Source organism: Rousettus aegyptiacus, unplaced genomic scaffold (assembly GCF_014176215.1).
Source record: "Rousettus aegyptiacus isolate mRouAeg1 unplaced genomic scaffold, mRouAeg1.p scaffold_m13_p_1, whole genome shotgun sequence".
Classification (NCBI taxonomy): domain Eukaryota; kingdom Metazoa; phylum Chordata; class Mammalia; order Chiroptera; family Pteropodidae; genus Rousettus; species Rousettus aegyptiacus.
The window spans coordinates 173,490,241-173,508,646 of record NW_023416284.1 but is presented as its reverse complement, the minus strand read 5'-3'; the positions used below and the strand labels follow the sequence as shown (position 1 = coordinate 173,508,646).

The window sequence follows — 18,406 nt, the reverse complement described above, 5'->3', positions numbered from 1 at the left end:
AAGGCTTACCAGTAATAAGTTCTTCTAAAAGGAATGTGCAAGTCAGCCACACTTGGCAATTTATGTACTGTGGTTTTGTGGCGAGTGCTACCATTTTCTAAGGATCAAGAAAAGCGCAATAAATCTAAGGCAGAATGGTTATAATTCATCAAAACATAATATAACTAACTACCTTTCTGTATATTTTTCAATTCATATTATTATTTTTCGGTACATTAGTGCTTTAATATTAAAACAAAGTTATTCAGTGCACCTTTTTTTACTATAATTTTTGGATAATCTATCCTGCGCATAAATATCACCTTCAAAAAAACATGATATAAGTGTGATATGACAGTAAGTTCCTAATTACTGGTAAAAGGGGAAAAAAGATAATTAAAGTACTTGGAAGAACCAATTTTCATCTTATGTCAACCATAAATATTTGTAACAAACCAAGATCAATAACATGTAAAAATTATAGTAATTTGATTAAAATGTTAATATGAACATTCAGAAAAAGTTATGAGAAGTTTCACCGACTTGATGTTTTAATCCCCTCTTGGCCCTATGTTTTTCCTAGTCATCTCATTTAACTTTGTTCATCTCCCTTCTAATGTCGTGGCCCTCAGTTGACTTTTTCCCAGGGTGGACTGCTGGCCAACTGCTAGGTGTGTGTTCTGGCACTGGGAGTGTGACAATTAAGTTCATGAGTTAGACAGACATTGTAAATATATAGTTACTATTAATCTCTTAAAACCTTGAATAACTAACAAAAAGTTAAATCAGCAATTTTTAAATTATACACATATACTTAATTGGCAATTTGACAACTGTGGTGAATCACGAGACTGCTGAGCTTGCTAACAAAGAAAATACATAAAAATCTATGTGCAAAAGAAAACATTTAAACAAAATATTTCATTACTATTATAGTATTCGGAATCGTAAAAAAATTAGAGAATTCAAAACAAGCCAAGTTAAAACTGGCAAAACAATATTAAACTGAAATAAAATCTCTACAATACAATACATACAATAATTTTGTTAAGTATGTGCCATTCTTTCAAATTTAACACTATGAAACTGTTGTATAGTTGGCTATCCATCTTATTACAGTTATGGTGAATAAATTTTTTTGTTAGATGGTCAAGAACTATCTCAGAACTGTACAAAAAATCCTATCTGAGCAGATTTATTAAATATAAATCTATTTCACATTGCTCTAAGCAATTACAGATACTGTTAAAAACCTCGGATATCTTATCTTATAATACTTATCCATAAATCTAGAAAGACTTTCCTAGTAAAATATAAATTTGAACTATATGAAGGTGATCAACATTTACGAAATATTTTCTAGTATAGTATTTTTATATATTTTCATATGTATTATATATACTGCTTACTCAATAAACTTGTTGACTACCTACTACTTACTCTATAATGAGTGCTGAAAATATTAAAATTAAAAAACACAGTTGCCTATGTTTAAAAAATTTACATTTTAGTGGAAGACAAACACGTCAATAAATAAATGAATAACTGAGTTGTTACAGATATAGTGTGCCGTACACAAAGGAAACAAAGAGGGATCAGTGAGTTCTGAGGTAAGGGTAAGATTTAAGAAAAGGATTCATTAAAGAAGGTGATGGCTAAACTAGGTTTTAGGGGATAAAAATGTGTTCACCAGGTGGACAGGTGAAAGGGAAAGAATAGTTCAGATATAAGTGCTTAAAGGAATAAAACCGCATGACAAGTTTGGGAAACTAAAAGTAGATGGCAAATACTGAAGTGGAAAGAGACTAACAGGAGAAAGTGTGATGACAGATGAGGCTGAATTAGTAGAAGCACGGTCACATCATAGAAGATCGTAACTGCCTTCTGCACCACATGTGTTGCATCTCAGAAGTCAGCAAAAACAATATGCCTCTCACTTTCTCAACTCAGATAATCCATCTCTGAAGCTCCGCACCCTGCCTGTTTCTGTGACATTCCACCAAGTCCCAGACACGGGCATGCATTCACAGTAACATTCACTCTGTGCCACTTAGAGGTGTATAAGCTGCAATGGAGATTCAAGCCGAGTAAGTGCCTAAAATTTAGGAATTGAAGATAGGCATGAGAAACTTCACAAAGCATATGGTGGCTGAGCTTAGCCATGAGAAATAATAAGTCTTGCAAGATATCACTTACAACTGTGTGTGTTGGGGGAAAAGCCGTGAAAAAACACGATAAAGTTAAAGAATTATGGCCGTGGTGCATGCAGCAGGGAAGTGACATATGGGGTTGAAAAGGTTGCAAATTTTCAGTGAAAAATATAGATTTCAGATAATGTAAAAGATACATATGAGAAAATTCTTCTGGTCTGGAACTTTCTCATAGATGTGATCCATTCTCTGGTTCACCATTTCTGGAATCCATTCCATAAACATTGCCTACTATATGCTAGGCGAGGTACCCTAAATATGCAAAGATGAATAAAATATACTCCCTCCTTTTGAGATTATAATATAGTAGAATTCAGATTTATACTGGACTTCTTATACCACATATCAGTTATCTCATTTTATCCTCATCATATATGAAGCAGAGAAGACAACTGTTATACCATTGTTTTAAACTTAAGACAATCATGAAGAGACATATTAAGACATATCCGATTTCAACCAAGTCAGTAGCAGATCAGTATTCTAAGCCAGTAGTTCACAACTGTGGTGTCACCACCCACTGCTACTGCAATCAGTTGTGAGACGGGTTAAATAAAATTCGTTTCTAATAATAAAGTACTAGAGTTCTACCGCTCTGTCTATATAAGTTAAAGCATCTAATCTGGATACAAACAGATATTTAAAAAGGAGCACACAAAGATAGTCACTTCAGTGTGTATTACTAAAAACGACCTGGATGTCTATTGATAAATAAGTAAATTAATGTACAGCAATACTATGGAATACCGAACAGCTGTTTGTTTGTTTGTTTGTTTGTTTAAGTAAGATATCTCAATAATTATATGAGAGGCCTGTAAGATATTAATGAATGAAAAAAAGATGCAAATCTACATAAATGATACCCTTTTTTTTTTTAACAAGATACCAAAAAAGAGATATAAAGAGATATTTTTATATGAAATGCATAGGAAAGGTTCTGAAAGAATATCATTAATTCTTTTGACCGGGGGGGGGGAGGGGGCGGACAGGCTGAGTAAAGGGAGATTTAGTCATCTCTATTATGTTTTCGTTTTTTTACAAGAATATATATATTCATGTATTACTTATATAATTAATCACAAACAATTAGACAACTAGAACAGAATATTTCCCCTATAAAATTATTTCCTACATATTACCACATAATATTATCTTATGCTGATATGTGGGTAAAAGAGTGACACTAGAATGGAATGAGTTATTTGAAAGTACCTGTACTTAGCCAACTATATGAACTTTCAAATAACTCAAAAGCTATGTTATCTATGTTGAAACTGTTACTGATATAGTTAACAGCTGCAACAATGATCAATTTTCAGGATGCTTGACAGATGAGAACTACAGTTTTAATTTAAATATTACCTATGGGCTTATATATTTAGGCGGATGACTAATCATCTCTATGTGTAGTCTCCTAATTTATAACCCAGTTTTTTTTTTAAAAGCCAGTCCCCCCCTTTTTTTTTCACCCAAAGGCTAACTCAATATGAACTAATACACAGCCCTCAAACCAAGTAGTACTCATCCACCAATGAGATGGTTTAATGTTTAAAAGAAAGAGGTAAGTAGTAGTAGAAAAGCAGTTTATTGTTATCATTTTAAGCTTAAGAGTCCCCCAATAAACACAACATTCTTATAGAAATTTATCATATAGAAAGTTATCACACATAAAGGTGAACAAGAACACTTTTCTCTGAGCTAACAGTATAAACACTATGATTTAGCACTTACTATGGGCCAGGTCCTGTGCTAAATACTTAATATGTATTATTTCAGTTACTTCTTATAACTTTCTTGTGGTAAGTCTTAAATGAGAAATTGCAGGTAAAACTCTTCACACATAAGGCCTGACACATAATAATAAATGTTGTCCTTTATTAGGTATTGCTACTGTCCAATCTACAACTTTATCAAGCAACCCTCAATCTATTGAAGTCAGTTTTTCAAAAAACTCACTGATTTAAAGTGCACCTAGCTAACAAATCTTCAACAGAGCCTCATTAGCTACTGAATTAAGTCAAACTCGTTTGCACGACATTTGAAAGCATGACAGAGCTCCATCTCTTGTCATACTTTCTGTATTCCACTATTCTCTAAGCACACTAGTCTGCTCTTAATTTCTACATTATTACATACTTTTATTTCCATAACTTAGAAATACTCTTGTCACTCTCTCTAAAGAATTCTATCTATCCTTCAAGGCTCAGTAGAAACATTACCTTTCTCATAAAACTGATTCTTTCTAGCACTCTCAAGTACCTTGTTTGCACCTCTAGTATGATACTTTAAAAGCTCACTAAAAGTAAGGTTTATTCATTTCAACATTCCTACTGTGCCTAGAGCAGTGTTTTAAACACAACTTGCATTCAATAGTAAAGATTTTACCATCACTAATAGCCCCAGTGATAACTAATAAGACTTGACATTCAGATGCAATTCTCTTTAATTTCCCTTTTAATTCACCTAATGGTGGTAATGCTCCTATAACTTTAGTAGTAGCTTCCTTTCTAGTCCTAACTCAATATTCAGTAAGTTAAAATTCTTTCAATACCTAACAAATATTGTGGCACATAATCAATGACCTACTGATGACTAAATTGGCTGACATTAAATTCATTATGCAGTAACGTTAGAGGGAGGAATGTAAAGCACGAGCTATATTATTAGAATCACCTCTTAAAACAACTGGAATATAAAATTCCTCTGTTCAATATTGGGTGATCTCTAGCCTACCTGAATCAAACTTTAAAATCAAAAGATGTGTATTATTATCTACCCATTTAGTAAATAAAGTCACTTTTTATGGATTCTGTTTCTAAATCCATACAAATTAGTAAAAGCAATAAAAGTCCTTAAAAGCTAACTGACCTCAAACCCTTTAACCATTCATAAGTTGTTTTCTCTTGATTAAAATCTAAGGCAGCAAGAAACCTGTTTTTAATTTTGTTGTTATATTTTATTTTAATTTTGTTGTTATGATTCCAACTACTTATGACTTTTCTTGCCTGGCTTCTTTTGAGCAATAAAGTAAAATATAGCAAATATTAGTTATACTTACATTTAAAATGTCATTAAATTCTTCAGGTAGAAGTACTACATAAAATGTTATTTGGTTCTATCCAGAAATCTTACCTATTACTTCCAATTACTGAAAAATATATTAACTTTTTAAGTGAAAGCATTCATAGTGTAGAATAGTTGAGGAACTCAGGATAGAAAACAAGTGTCATTTATTTAATTCCCTATACTACATACACAATATGAGAACCTCTTAAAGGAAGATAATTTTACTATTGTTAATGTTTACTTTTCAATGAAGACCAGAGTGCTTTTTGTAAATTTACAGGGTTTAACTTAATAGCATTTCGAATTTACTTTTCTTAAATTGTTTTTGAATTAGTTTGCTACTACTAGCAAACGAGTTAAATTAGAAATACTCAGGCAAGAGGTATGTTAAAGTCAATACTAGCCGCAAGTTACCTAGATGTTAGGGATGCTACTATACTTTAAAGCAAGATTTTGAAAGTAAAGTTTTGGTTATTATAGATTTCATCCTAAGGCAGTTACATAGGCTAAGCTTGACTGGTGCCATGGACTTTAGCATACCTGGAAATAGAAAAATTCAAATTGTAGCTGTTCTTGGTTGGCCCACTGCCATTTTTTGCAGCTTACAAATTTTTAATTAAGTAACTGCAGTGAGCTCATCTCTACTGGATACTTCTTTCCCAGGGCAGGTCCAGGAACTGGGTCTGGAGCCTTGAAAGCAGAAGAGAAACTAGAGTAAACTAGAGGTAGGCAGAACAAGAAACGTGACCAGATAACATTATGAGATCTAACAGCAGTGAGGCAGTCCCCAATGTCTCTCACATAAAATATTTTTAAGTGGAAAAAGGATCTCTTAAAATACTAGTTACCAGAAGATGCTATTTACATTAGTTACGTCATTATTTTTATCTACCCAATTTTATTCTGGACTCCCAATACTAGAAACTGAAATAGTAGTCTTTATGAAATCTCTAGTGGCTTTTAGCAACAGACTGTCTCATATGAGACCACAGAGTATAACAAAAAGAAAAAAATAATAAACCCATTTTCAATGGTAAAAATGAATTGTGAAGTCCTGATCTTCAGGTCATTTTTCTTTTTCTCTTTTGCCATCTTATTTCCAATTCTCTTCTAGTTGCTCCTCTAATTTCCTAAAATCAATCCTCAGAGGTTTCTTAAGAAATGCCTTAGATAAATCCAAGCAAAGAATCGAAATTTAAGTTCCAATTTAAAAAAATACCTGGTAATTCTTAAAGACGGAGGCAAAGAACAGCTTATAAGATGTAGTTCTTAACCACATTGGAAAATTTTTTTCTAATATCAAAATAGATTCAATGATTATAAAAAAAAAAGTTAGGTCCACAGTAAACAAGCAAACAAACAAACTTGTAACTACAAAGGTTACAGAAATGGTAGGATACTGAAAGTCGTAGACTGTTGTACTAATTAGATTACTAGGGCCTGGAAACAATGCCCTTATGCTTGGTGAGCTGGCACCCTAAGGAGTTTCTCCAAGAAATGAATCCCGCAGCAGTCAAAATAAACTGAATTCTCTGCTGCTGCCAAAAGATGGCAGATTGTAAGGACTGCAACAGGACAAAAAAAAAAAAAAAAAAAATAGTGAAGACAAGGAATCAAAGAACTTAACTCCATGAAATTTTAGTAGCTAGTAACACAACAAAGCAAAATAGAATGAAAGTAGTTTTTAAGAAAAATGTAAATTTTCCATCTTTTGGGATAACATGTTGTAGGTGAAAAAAATCTGGGAGAGAGAAATCTAGGTTCAAGTCTAGTTTCACTATGGCCTTGGACTAAAACTCTCTGAAGTTTCCCTTCTATTTAATGGGACAACACCCCCCCCCCCCCCCCCGCCCCCGGTCACTGGATTGTCATGATAATTAGCTAAAGTATGTGTAACGTGGTATAGGTAGTCAATACATTTTCTGCCTTACTAAAGAATAAAATATTTTTTTCTAAAGATATGGGTATACTTAAGTTTTCATTTTCATAAATGCTTAAACAGCTATGTTAACAAGCTTTAGTTTTAAATAACTCATCTGCATCACATCCTAAGAGATACAACCAATTTATCATCACTGATTTCAGAACAACTACAAAGCAAATGTGTGAGAGAGCTTAATTCTGAGAGCTGATGAATAAAAATATAACGAAATACATTTCGGATATAAAGAGAATTAGTGGCAAACAAGAAGACATGTAATTCTTCTCCCTCTAAGAAAGTAGAAGATACTTTTGTCAACACACTTCTTTTTAAAAGGTTTTAGATCTGAAACACAGTGTTATTTAAAAAAACAAAAGAATCAGTACATGACATAACTTGGGTCTTTAAGTCAGGAAATGCTTTAAGGGCAAAGAAAAACCTTACGTTTGTGCAATGAGTTTTCCTCTTATTGATAGAACAGTGGGTTCCACACAAAATTATTGTTTACCATATATGGTTCAAAGATCAGATTACAACTTCCCTGGCATTAGCAAGTAATAGGGCAAGCATCACAAGCCACAAGGAATTAAAAAAAAAATTTCCTTAAAGTCATTCTAAATGTATTCACTGCTGCACTTTATTTCGAAATGGTTTTTAAAGTTAACATGAAAAATGTCTCATTGAAAAATGGATTGCAGTTTCTGTAGAGGTGGTAAGATTAACTTTTATATTCCCGAGAAGGCAAAAAGAAAAAAAAAATTTAAGAATGAGGATTCCCATTCATTAACCTATATGGCTAGGCGTTCGGTTTAAAGACCAACTAAAACAACAACAACAACAACAACAACAAAACAAGAAAAGAAAAGAAAAAGCGGGGGGGGGGGGAGGATGAAGAAAGAAAAAAATACACAATGTCATTTACAAATAATGAATTTGCCGTCTTCCTTTTGAATAATTACTTTTTTTTTTTGGTCTAATTGCATTGGCTATCATGTCCAAGACAATGTTATGTAATAGTAATGTTGGCCAGACCTTTTTTTGATTCATGGCTTTTTAAAAGGAATTTCATATTTCACTAAATAGTAAAATAAGAATTCTAGCATTTTACCATAAAAAATGTTGACTTCTCCTCTGAGCTATATAAAATCTTAGATATATTTTTTTATTCTTGTTTCACTGAGGATTCTTATCCCGAATGTGCTGATTTCCCCTTTTGGTATTCCTCAAGGTATTGATATTGCCCTCTCACATACTAATGTGAATTAATTTGATTTATCATTAAATTCCTAAAGTGAATCCTATTTGGTTACAGCATTATTCTGTTAATGTAATGCTAGGTTTTATTTGATAGTTTTATTAAGCATTTTTTTGTACTCGCTTTTATGAGATTGGTGTGTAGTTGTCTTTTATGCTCACATTTTATGTCATGGTAACTGTAAAAACTGGGAAGCTTATTATTATTATTATTATTTACTATGTTCTGAAATTGTTATCTGGTGCTTCATGCTTTTAAGAATTCAATGGTAAAACCTCTTGGGTCTGGTGCTTCTCGAGGAGAATAATCTCTTACTAGTGAAACTAGCATTTTCATTTGTGGCTCTGGATTATATCCCTTTCTTCGTAACCTCTCCCTTCAACCTACGAATGTATTGTCTTAACAATCTTAAAGATACATCCATATACACACTCACACCACAAAATTTTTCCTTACCAGTTGTCTTGTTTAGCAAGTATTTAGTCACAATGCCACTTAATAAAATTGCTATTTTATTCAAGGTACTGAAGAGAGAATGAGCTGCAGGTTCCTGCACTCTAACCTATTCCTAATCCAATAAGAAACACGAACATGCTTACAAAAAAACTGCAATAGAAATTAAGGAACGGATATGCTATCCGAGGCCATCTGTCTCTTACCATTCATGCCTTGCCGAATTTATCTACTGAGCTCTTATATTATGGTCTCAACTTGGTTTTAATCTGTCTTCAAGTTTCCTCCCTTCTTAACAGTTTTACTCAAATCACCAAATCCAATAATCTCTGAAGAATCCTCATCCACCATTTTGCAATGTTAACAGAATATTTTTAAGTTTTATTAGGCACTTCTAACTCATCACATCATTTGATCCTTATGATAAACCACTGAGGAAGGCTAGATAGTTATTCCACTCAGTCTGCAAGGTTCAGAAAATTCGGTAATTTACTGATTACCAAAACTCCAATAAGCAGCAGAGTCAGAGCTATAAAGATATTCAAGGCTTTCTAACTCCGGGTCCAGGGTTCCTTCCTCTATACTGTGTTAACTTGACTGGCTGTTTAACTTGAATGATTACCGATCACTCTCTTCTTGAAAACTTTTCTGGTCAGTAATGCACATTATTCTAGTTTCCTAGAATCCTAATTTCTATGTTTCTTTTACTGTTTGTCAAAAGAATGCAGATGTAAAGTTATGACATTCATTCTCTCACTTCCTAATCTAGCATTTTATCCACACTTAAAGAATACTCTAAGGAGAATCTCCTTTAAATTGTAGTTTAAGCTTTCTATTCTACTTGATGAAACTTAAACATTCAGAATCTTAGAATCTGTTAGTGTAAGGAACCTTACAGATTAATCAGCACAATACCTTTATATAATAAGAAAACAAAGTTCAAATAGTACAAGTTGGTAGCAGAATTTGAATAAAAGTTTAAGACAAAATTTGCCTTTTTAAAACTTACGAATCATAAAATAAATGCATATATTCACAGTAAATGTAAAGTAATTAAACTAACTTTAAGTGTAACCACTGGACCTTATTTAATATTTGTAAAGGACTTGTCCCTATTTCAAAGAGATTCTGTTTATATGACAGAATTAAGAGTCCATTTGTCAAAGTAGATTTTAAAAAAATCACAGAACAATATAGTTAAACCCTGCTCAATTCTACATATTCGTGCACTAATAATCTACATTCCAGATTTTAAAGTGAACTCTGAATCAAAATCACACCACTACCTATGCTAATGCTTCCCTCCTAGGTTGATGTCATAACCCAGTCTACGAGGCAGAAACAGATACCACTAGACTGCTTGTTGGAAAGCACTTAGATCAGTGCCTGGCACATGGTAGGCATTCAAAACATCAGCTACCACTGCTGCTGCAACAATTACTACCTCTAAATATATTCATATCTTTATAAATGTGGCCATATTAATGATTCAGCCATTCAGAAAAGAATCCTGTCAGGGGACAAGTACCTCACGCCATTCCATCTGGCCTATTTTCCAAGTGGGCAAGGCCTCGATCCTTAATTATCTAGAAACACCACTCCAACCACTTCCAACCCAGAAGTACTTCAGTATCTTAACATCCTAGTCTGAAGGCTCGGAAAATTAAGGCTCAAAGGAAACTTTATATTCAATATACCTGAACTTTTAAGCTCATTTAACCATGATATAGAATACATGAAAAATAAAAGGGAATTTCATGTGACGCAAGTTTAAACTCTTCTCCAAACTAGCTCCCCTTCTCAACTCATTTTTATCACAAGTAGCAATTCTCTTTTTTACCTGAAAACTGAAGTTACCAAAACTCTTCCCTTGCCTTTACCTTTCTCAACTTCTTCAAATCTCATCCATTTTATAACTATCACCCCCCTAAAATGCAAATTCTTAAGACTCTCCTCACTGGATGTTACAGTCGATACAGTCTACAATCACTTCCATAGCACTGAAATCTAAGAAGTTCTGAAAAAAAAATGTTTTCATGAAACTTCGTGTCAAAACTCAACTGGTAGTGGCAAAAATCTGCTCTGAACTGATGAGGCTATTTATAGGGCTTATTCGGCCTCGATACTGTGAATATTTCCATGTTTCACTGCAGAAATATTAGTGTTTAATTACTGGGTGATGCCTCAGACTCTGCTGGGGTGTTGCTACATAATATACACTATGTCTATCATATTAACCTAAAATTAAAAAAAATTTTGAATTTCAAAACCTAGTTAGCCTCTGGGTTTCAGATAAGGTATTGTGGACCTGTACACTATTATTCCAAGAATCCTAATTTAGGCACTCTATTCTTAACTTTCTGATACTTTCCCTTACAACATTCCATGCATTTCAGCCCCATCTTTTACCACCAGGTCCTATAAATCCTTCTTCCCAAACATCTCTTGGAATTGCCAATTCTACTCTACCCCCACCCACTGCTATCACACTATCTAATTCATCCATCTAAATGACCAGATCCAAAGCTTATCTCCATGACACCAAGGTCTTCCCACTTTACCTATCAAGTACAGTACAGCAGATTAAGAAATACTCCTATGCGACTACTTAAAATTTCACTCCTCTGCACAAGAACTTAAACTGGAAGACACATAACAGGAGGGTGACGAACGTGATTGCAGGGTTCTACACAAGGTTTTGAAACCTTAGTTTATCTATAGCTGTGAGCTAAGAACAGATCTTTCTTTTTAAAAACAATGAAAAATTTTAAAATATTGAAATTAACTTATAAAATTCATTTCAGTGATATGTTAATATATGCTTCCTTATAAACACTGAACACAGTAAAATCTAGCAAGTGTCTAATAATCATAATTTTGAAGTAGTAATGTGCATAAATTATATTCGGGGATATCCACAATTGTAAATTAATATGAAAATATCAGTACTTTTCTATTAGTAACAATGTCACAGACACTGCTAATATTGCTGTGGTTTACTGCTTAAAATCATAATAGAAGGAAATGCTGCTGTCAGTTGAGGTTATTGTTAGTGAAAATATAAAAATGTGATTTTTTTCCTCATCTAAATGCATGGATTCCTCCAAATTCTATCCTCCGACCCCTTCAGGGGTCAGGGAGCCAACAGTAAAACTCTACTAAAGTCACCTACTTTTAATTCCCACTAGCACCCTTATTCATAAGAATCCAGTCACGCTGTTGAACACGATCAACCCAAATTTCCTTCCTGACTCTGCTATTGCCTTTCCTTATTTAGAATGTCATTTCTCCAATGATGCTTATCAAAATCTTTACTTCTTCATAACCAATTCAAGCTTCATCTCCTTCTTGAATCCTTTTTCTACAGTTTCAGCCTACACAGATCTTTCTATTCCTAGAACTCCTAATGTACCTGTGGGTCCGTGCTTCATGACCCAACATTTAATTTTATTCTCTTATAGTTCCACTTCTGTGTCTCTTCACCTAAGGAATAAGAACCCTGGGGACATGGGCTATATGCTTGTATATGAGACATTGCCTATACGTAATAGAGGGATGCAGAAGTTATGCAATAAACTATTCTCAATAAATCAAGCCTTAGAATATCATTTGATTGGCAACTTTAAGTACCAGAAAATACATCAAGAGAAGGCCAAAAATTCCACTAAGCAGCTAACACAGACATTATAAATAAAGCTTAATAGTTCACCTCAATCAGAACCTAGATACTCTTATTATATTAAAAACTCAGATGCTTATTTATTAGGCAGTAATAAGTTCCAAGTAATAAATCAGGAAAGGAGTACTAATGTAGGCATAAAACAATGATTCATTCCAAAAATATTTGCTAAGCACCTACTACATGCCAGGCACTATTCCACATTACTCAGATTCGGGGGTAAAAATACAAAACATCTCACACAAGAATTTACTGTTAGACCTTGGACTAGAACCTGGGGCTCCTGAGTCTCATTCTGAAACTGAACCAAAAAACCATTTCTATCTTGCAGAAAAGGTTAAGTATGGGGCAGGGGAATGTTCCCCATTTCAGAAAAGAATCAATCATGTAAAATATAAAGAAATGGCTTTGGGGCTATTAAAATATGTGTGTGTGTATATAATCTACATAGTATATAAAATCTATAAATAAATAGATTTTGGGATAAGTTTCAATTATCTTATGTAGAATATTACCTAATGATACTAAATGAATGAGGTGTTACTTACTCATTGGCTGATTAATATTTTAATCACAAACACTTCATAAAGTTTTGTTTTTCTTCAATGAGTTCTGCCAAGTTGCTTCATTTATTTCATATAAAAATATAAAAATTTATCTACTAATGTCCCAGAGGTGGGGTGGGTGGTAGTAGTGATGTTGGTAAATATTATTCTAAATAATCTTTTTCAGTGAAAGGAGAATACAAAAAAGGAAGATAATGAGAATTTGGGTAGGAAAGAGGAATTGCTTGCTGTACATTTCAATCTCTACTGTTGATTATGAGACCAAAAAGAAATTACTTTTCCTAAAGTGAAGTTCTTAGACTAATAGTAATGGAATGCAAAGGGTGAGTGAGTGAAGGGAAAGTGGGGGTGGGCGGGACTGGAACAAGTAAACTGATAGCCTGACAATGCCACATTAGCAACCTAAAGTCATTTTGTCCAAAACTCAACCCACTCACCCCCACCCAATAATGTTATCTCTAAGTCAGTTATTAATAACAGAGCATGGTTCTGAAGTTAGAAAACTCAGGGTCTTCAACTCTCCTTTTCCTTGCCATATACAAACAATGGCAAAGTTCCACTGATTACTCCAACAAATATTTCTTACATTCATCCCTTTCTCCAAACCCACAATGTCCTTGTTCAGGTGTTACCTGGAAAATCACAGTAACATAATAATCTATTATCTTACGGCTCATTCCATTCCTAGGCCTTTCTAAGCTGGATTTCAAGTTGGTAAAACTGATAGCTCCTAAAACTTAAGCTGGATGTTTCTCCCCAAGAGAGGTAAGAGATTTCGTAGAATTAAACTATGCTGAGTTTCAGTAGAAGGTGGTGACACTGACCTTGGGAATAATGGAAAAGAGGACACTTGAAGACCAAGAACTCACTAAAAAGGGTCAGATAAGTCAGATAAAATGCAGGAAAGAATGGTATCAAGAGAGCTAAATGAAAACAAGTGTAACAATAACCATATAGTTTCAAACTTTTTATATCAAAAAGTTTTCTATGAATAGTTAATATTTATTAAGAATTTACTATGTGCTAGGCCAAATGATTTATAATGCAGTCACTCATTTAATGCTCCCAATAATTATGTGAGGCAGGTATCTCTATATCAGACTCAGTTGACTACACACTGTTCTCTCCCATAGAGGAATAAGTATTTTATACAGCCGCCCTACCTTATCCCCCTTATCCCTAAAACAGAGCACTAAGCAATTCATAGTATTACTATGTTGGTGTCAAGAATACCAGAAAAAGCCATTATTCCTATAAACTGTATTAATTTGTCATGGGCTAACACAATATATACCTGTATATACAGATATACATACACACATATACATACACATGCAAACACACTAATGATCTGGAAATAAAATACTGTTGCTTTCAAAAACAACTGTTTCTAGTGCTTAAATCTACATTAGAACAGTAAAGGTTTAGGGTATTTTTGTCTTGTAAAGCTCAAAGGAGAAAAGGTATATCAAAATGCTTTTCAAAGTATAACGATTACTGAAGAGAAACTTGGCCTATACCTCTACTGTCTAGCTGGAAATAGGGAGAAGTGCTTAGGTAGAAAACAGATAAATTAATATTACTTTTTCTTAAAATGTGCACAGGAAATTTCCTATGAGACAAACCACAATGGACTAAACTCTAAGCTTGGCCTACTATCTTGCAATGTGTGCTCCCTTGGACATCAGAAGTCTAGGACAAAGTTTAGACGATTCTGCATAAACCCATTATGACTAGGAAAAAGAACAAATTACAAAAGGCAAAATGTATGCCTCACTGACCCTGAGTTAGTAATGTTGCTATGTATGGGTGCATTTTGTAGGTGTGGAATGTTTGCTTGAAAGCATAAGGTACTACTCACAAAAGACCTTTGACCATCACCCATACTCTGGAATCTCAAAAACTCATTTACTTTCAAAAGTAGGCAAGTTTACTAGTTTTAAACTTTAGCAGAGTGTGTGTGTATTCACTCATTCATTCACAAATATTTACAGAAAGCTTAAGTGCTAAGATACTGTACTAATGGTGTAAAAACATGTTCAGTGGGAGAAACTGAAAAGTAAACAGAATATTTATTATAACAATATGATAAATCCTGTGATGAGGAAGCAAAACAAAGAGCTAGAGTTATGTAAATTACCAATAAGAAAATATCGTTAATCAGTTATAACAGAAAAGATAGTGACATTTGAAAAATATTTTCCGTAATACCTTAACATGAAGCAAACACATGAACGAACTCAGGATATCAGTCTTTTCACCAATTCTGTAAACTGAGGCACGTCTTTTCCTTTTTCTGACTTCTAGTTGTTAGTCAGGCTACATTCCTACATTCCTGTTAATTTTTGTTTTTGCTCTATCTCTCTGGCTGTCCTGTTTGCTTCATCTACAAGAGAAATGTTGCCACAGAAAGCCATTTAGCACTTAATAATAGCATAAAACCCTTTTCACAATATGCATAGAGCTACTTCATTTTATAAAGATTTAGAATAAAGCTCTGAAAATTAGTAAGACACATGTATCTTTACCACTATTATTGCCATCTACTTATCAAATAAGTATGGTTAAATATTATAATTAAGTACATATCCCCCAAATTGTTTCCCAATCACATAATTTCTAATGCACTTAATGTCAGATATATAACAGTGTGTTAATACACAGAACCAATCCAAATTTTCAAAGTTCTTCACATGGTAGGAGAATATGGCTTTTTGCTAATAATCCTTCAAGTAGAGTACAGTAAAAAGAAAAAGGTTACGGTAGAGTTTTTAATAAATATCACTATAATTTCTCATATATCGACAACTGATGAATCTCAGATTTCCACTTCTAGGCTGAATCTCTTGCTGGAATTCTATTTTATATATAAAATCACCAACTTGATATCTCTAGTTTTGTCTAAAAGCCTTTCGAAGTTAACATGTGCAAAACCGAATTCTTGATTGCACAGCCCAAACTTTCTATTTCACTGTCTTCCCCAACTCAGATCAACAGCAACTCTACACTTCCAACCTCTTGGTCCAAAAAATATTGGAGTCATCCTTGACTTCTCTTTTATACCTCAGATCCAATTCATCAGCAACTCCTTTTCACACAGGGTTTGAATCATATCCAAAATCTGACCTCTTCTCACCATTTCCTGTTACTACCCTGGTCCAAGACACTATTTTCTCTCCAATATGGTTTCCTTGCTCACATGTTTGCCTTACTCCCATAATTTATTCCACACAGAGAGACCAGAGTGAATCTTTAAAAAGGAAAGTAACCATCATTTAACGGTTTAAGGGGAAAAGCCATATGATCATATCAATTAATGCAGAAAAGGCATTTGACAAAATTCAATACCCAGTCATGATAAAATCTCTTAAACTAGAATAGAAAGAGAAATTTCTCTATCTAATAAACAGAATTTACAAATAACTCACAGCTAACATATACTTAATGGTGAAAGACTGAATGCATTCTCCCTAAGATTAGGAACAAGAAAAGCTTGTCTGTTTCACCACTCCTATTAAACATGTTACTGGAAATACTAGCCACAGCAGTAGGGTAAGAAAAGGAAAAGGGATATAGACTGGAAAGGAAAAAATAAAATTATCTTTATTCACCGACACATCAGAAAACCCATGGAATCTACTAAAAAACTCCTAGAACTGTTTAGCTTAGCAAGGTCTCAGGATAGAGAATCGACTTGCAGAAATCCACCGTATTGTTATAAACTGGCAATGAACAACTGGAAACCAAAAGGAAAAACACAATAGCATGTACGATTGTTCCAAAAAAATGTTTCTAGGTATAAATCTAAAAAACCAAACCAGGAGTGGCTCCATAGTGTAGTGGTTAGCACATCTGCTTTACATGCAGAAGGTCCTGGGTCATGCCCCAGGTGGAGCCACAACCATACTCCCAGTTCGCCAAGCCTACTGAGTTCGCCCTGAGTTCCCTGGGTGAGGGAGTGGGAGGAGATGCCCCGCCTCAGAGATCCAGTTATTAAGGGGAAATGGCAACATCCATAAGTCAGGGGTGAAAGTGAGAGGTGGGGGGCAGAATTAAAAGGGGGGGGGGGAACCCAAACTAAAACATGTTTAGGGTGCGTACATTGGAAACTACAAAATGCTGATGAAAGATATCAAAGAGTACCTAAATACAAGGAGATATTGTGTTCATGGATTGAAAGATACCAAAATAAAAATGTCAATCTTCTGCAAACTGATTTATAGGTTTAATGCAGTTCCTACCAAAATCTTAGCAGTTTTTTGTAGATTCCGAATTTTACATGGAAAAGAACTGGAGTGGCTAAAACAATTGTGTAAAAGGAGAAGTGAGATGGAGGAATTTCACTACCTGATCTTAAGACTTACTCTATAGCTACAGTAATCAAGAAAGTACTGGTGGAGGGATGGCCACAAACATCAATGGAACCTAGCAGAGAATTCAGAAACAGATCCTGAAGTATAGCCATCTGATTTGACAAATGTGCAAAAAGCATTTCAAAGGAGGAATAATAATTTTTTCAACAAATGGTTTGAAACAACTGGCTAACCATTGATAAAAAATGAACCTCTATCTAAACTTCATACCTTTATATAAAAATTAAGTTAAATGGATTATAGATTTATATATGAAAGACATAAAGCTTTTAGAAAACATAACAGGAGAAAATCTTTGGGGCCTAAGGTTAGGCAAAGGGTTTTTAGACTTGACAACAATGGCACAATCCATAACAAAAAAAATGGGTAAATCACCAAAATTAATTTTTCTTTTTTGCTTTGCAAAAACCCCTTTTAAGAGGATGAAAAGTTAAGCTGCAGACCAGAGGAAAATATTTGCAAATTACATACTCAATTAAGGATTTGTATCCACAATATGTAAAGAACTCAATAAATTCAACAAGAATATAAACAATCTCATTAGAATATTAGTAAAAGACCTGGATACTTCACCACAGAGGATATACAGACAGCAAAGAAGCACACAAAAGTATGTTCAACATCATTAGCCAGTAGAGAAATGCAAATAATGCTACAATGAAACGTCACTACACGCCTATTAGAATCACTGAAATGAAAAATACTGACGACACCAAATACTGGAAAGGATGCAGAGAAACTGGATCTTGCATACTTAGCTGGTAGGAATGTAAAATGGTGTAGTCACTTTGGAAAAGTGGTCTGTAAATTTAAACACATTTTATCACACAACCCAGCAACTGCACTCCTAGAGATTTCTTTAAAAAATGTATTTTCACATAAAAACCTATATGAAACTATTTAT

At 33.8% G+C, this 18,406-nt stretch overlaps 1 protein-coding gene across 5 annotated transcripts in view; it reads right to left on the bottom strand.

The window, feature by feature from the left end:
- TAB2 (TGF-beta activated kinase 1 (MAP3K7) binding protein 2) overlaps nt 1–18,406 on the bottom strand; it is a 73,085-nt gene that overhangs the window by 42,787 nt on the left and 11,892 nt on the right. For 2 of the 5 annotated variants that reach the window (XM_016160142.2, XM_016160145.2), the window contains exon 2: nt 5,796–5,945. The exons of 1 other annotated variant lie outside the window; for it this stretch is intronic. The gene's annotated coding sequence lies outside the window, so the exon portion shown is untranslated. Of the gene's footprint in view, nt 1–9; nt 836–5,795; nt 5,946–18,406 lie in introns of those variants that run through there. 2 more of the 5 variants (XM_016160141.2, XM_016160140.2) reach the window with 2 other exon arrangements.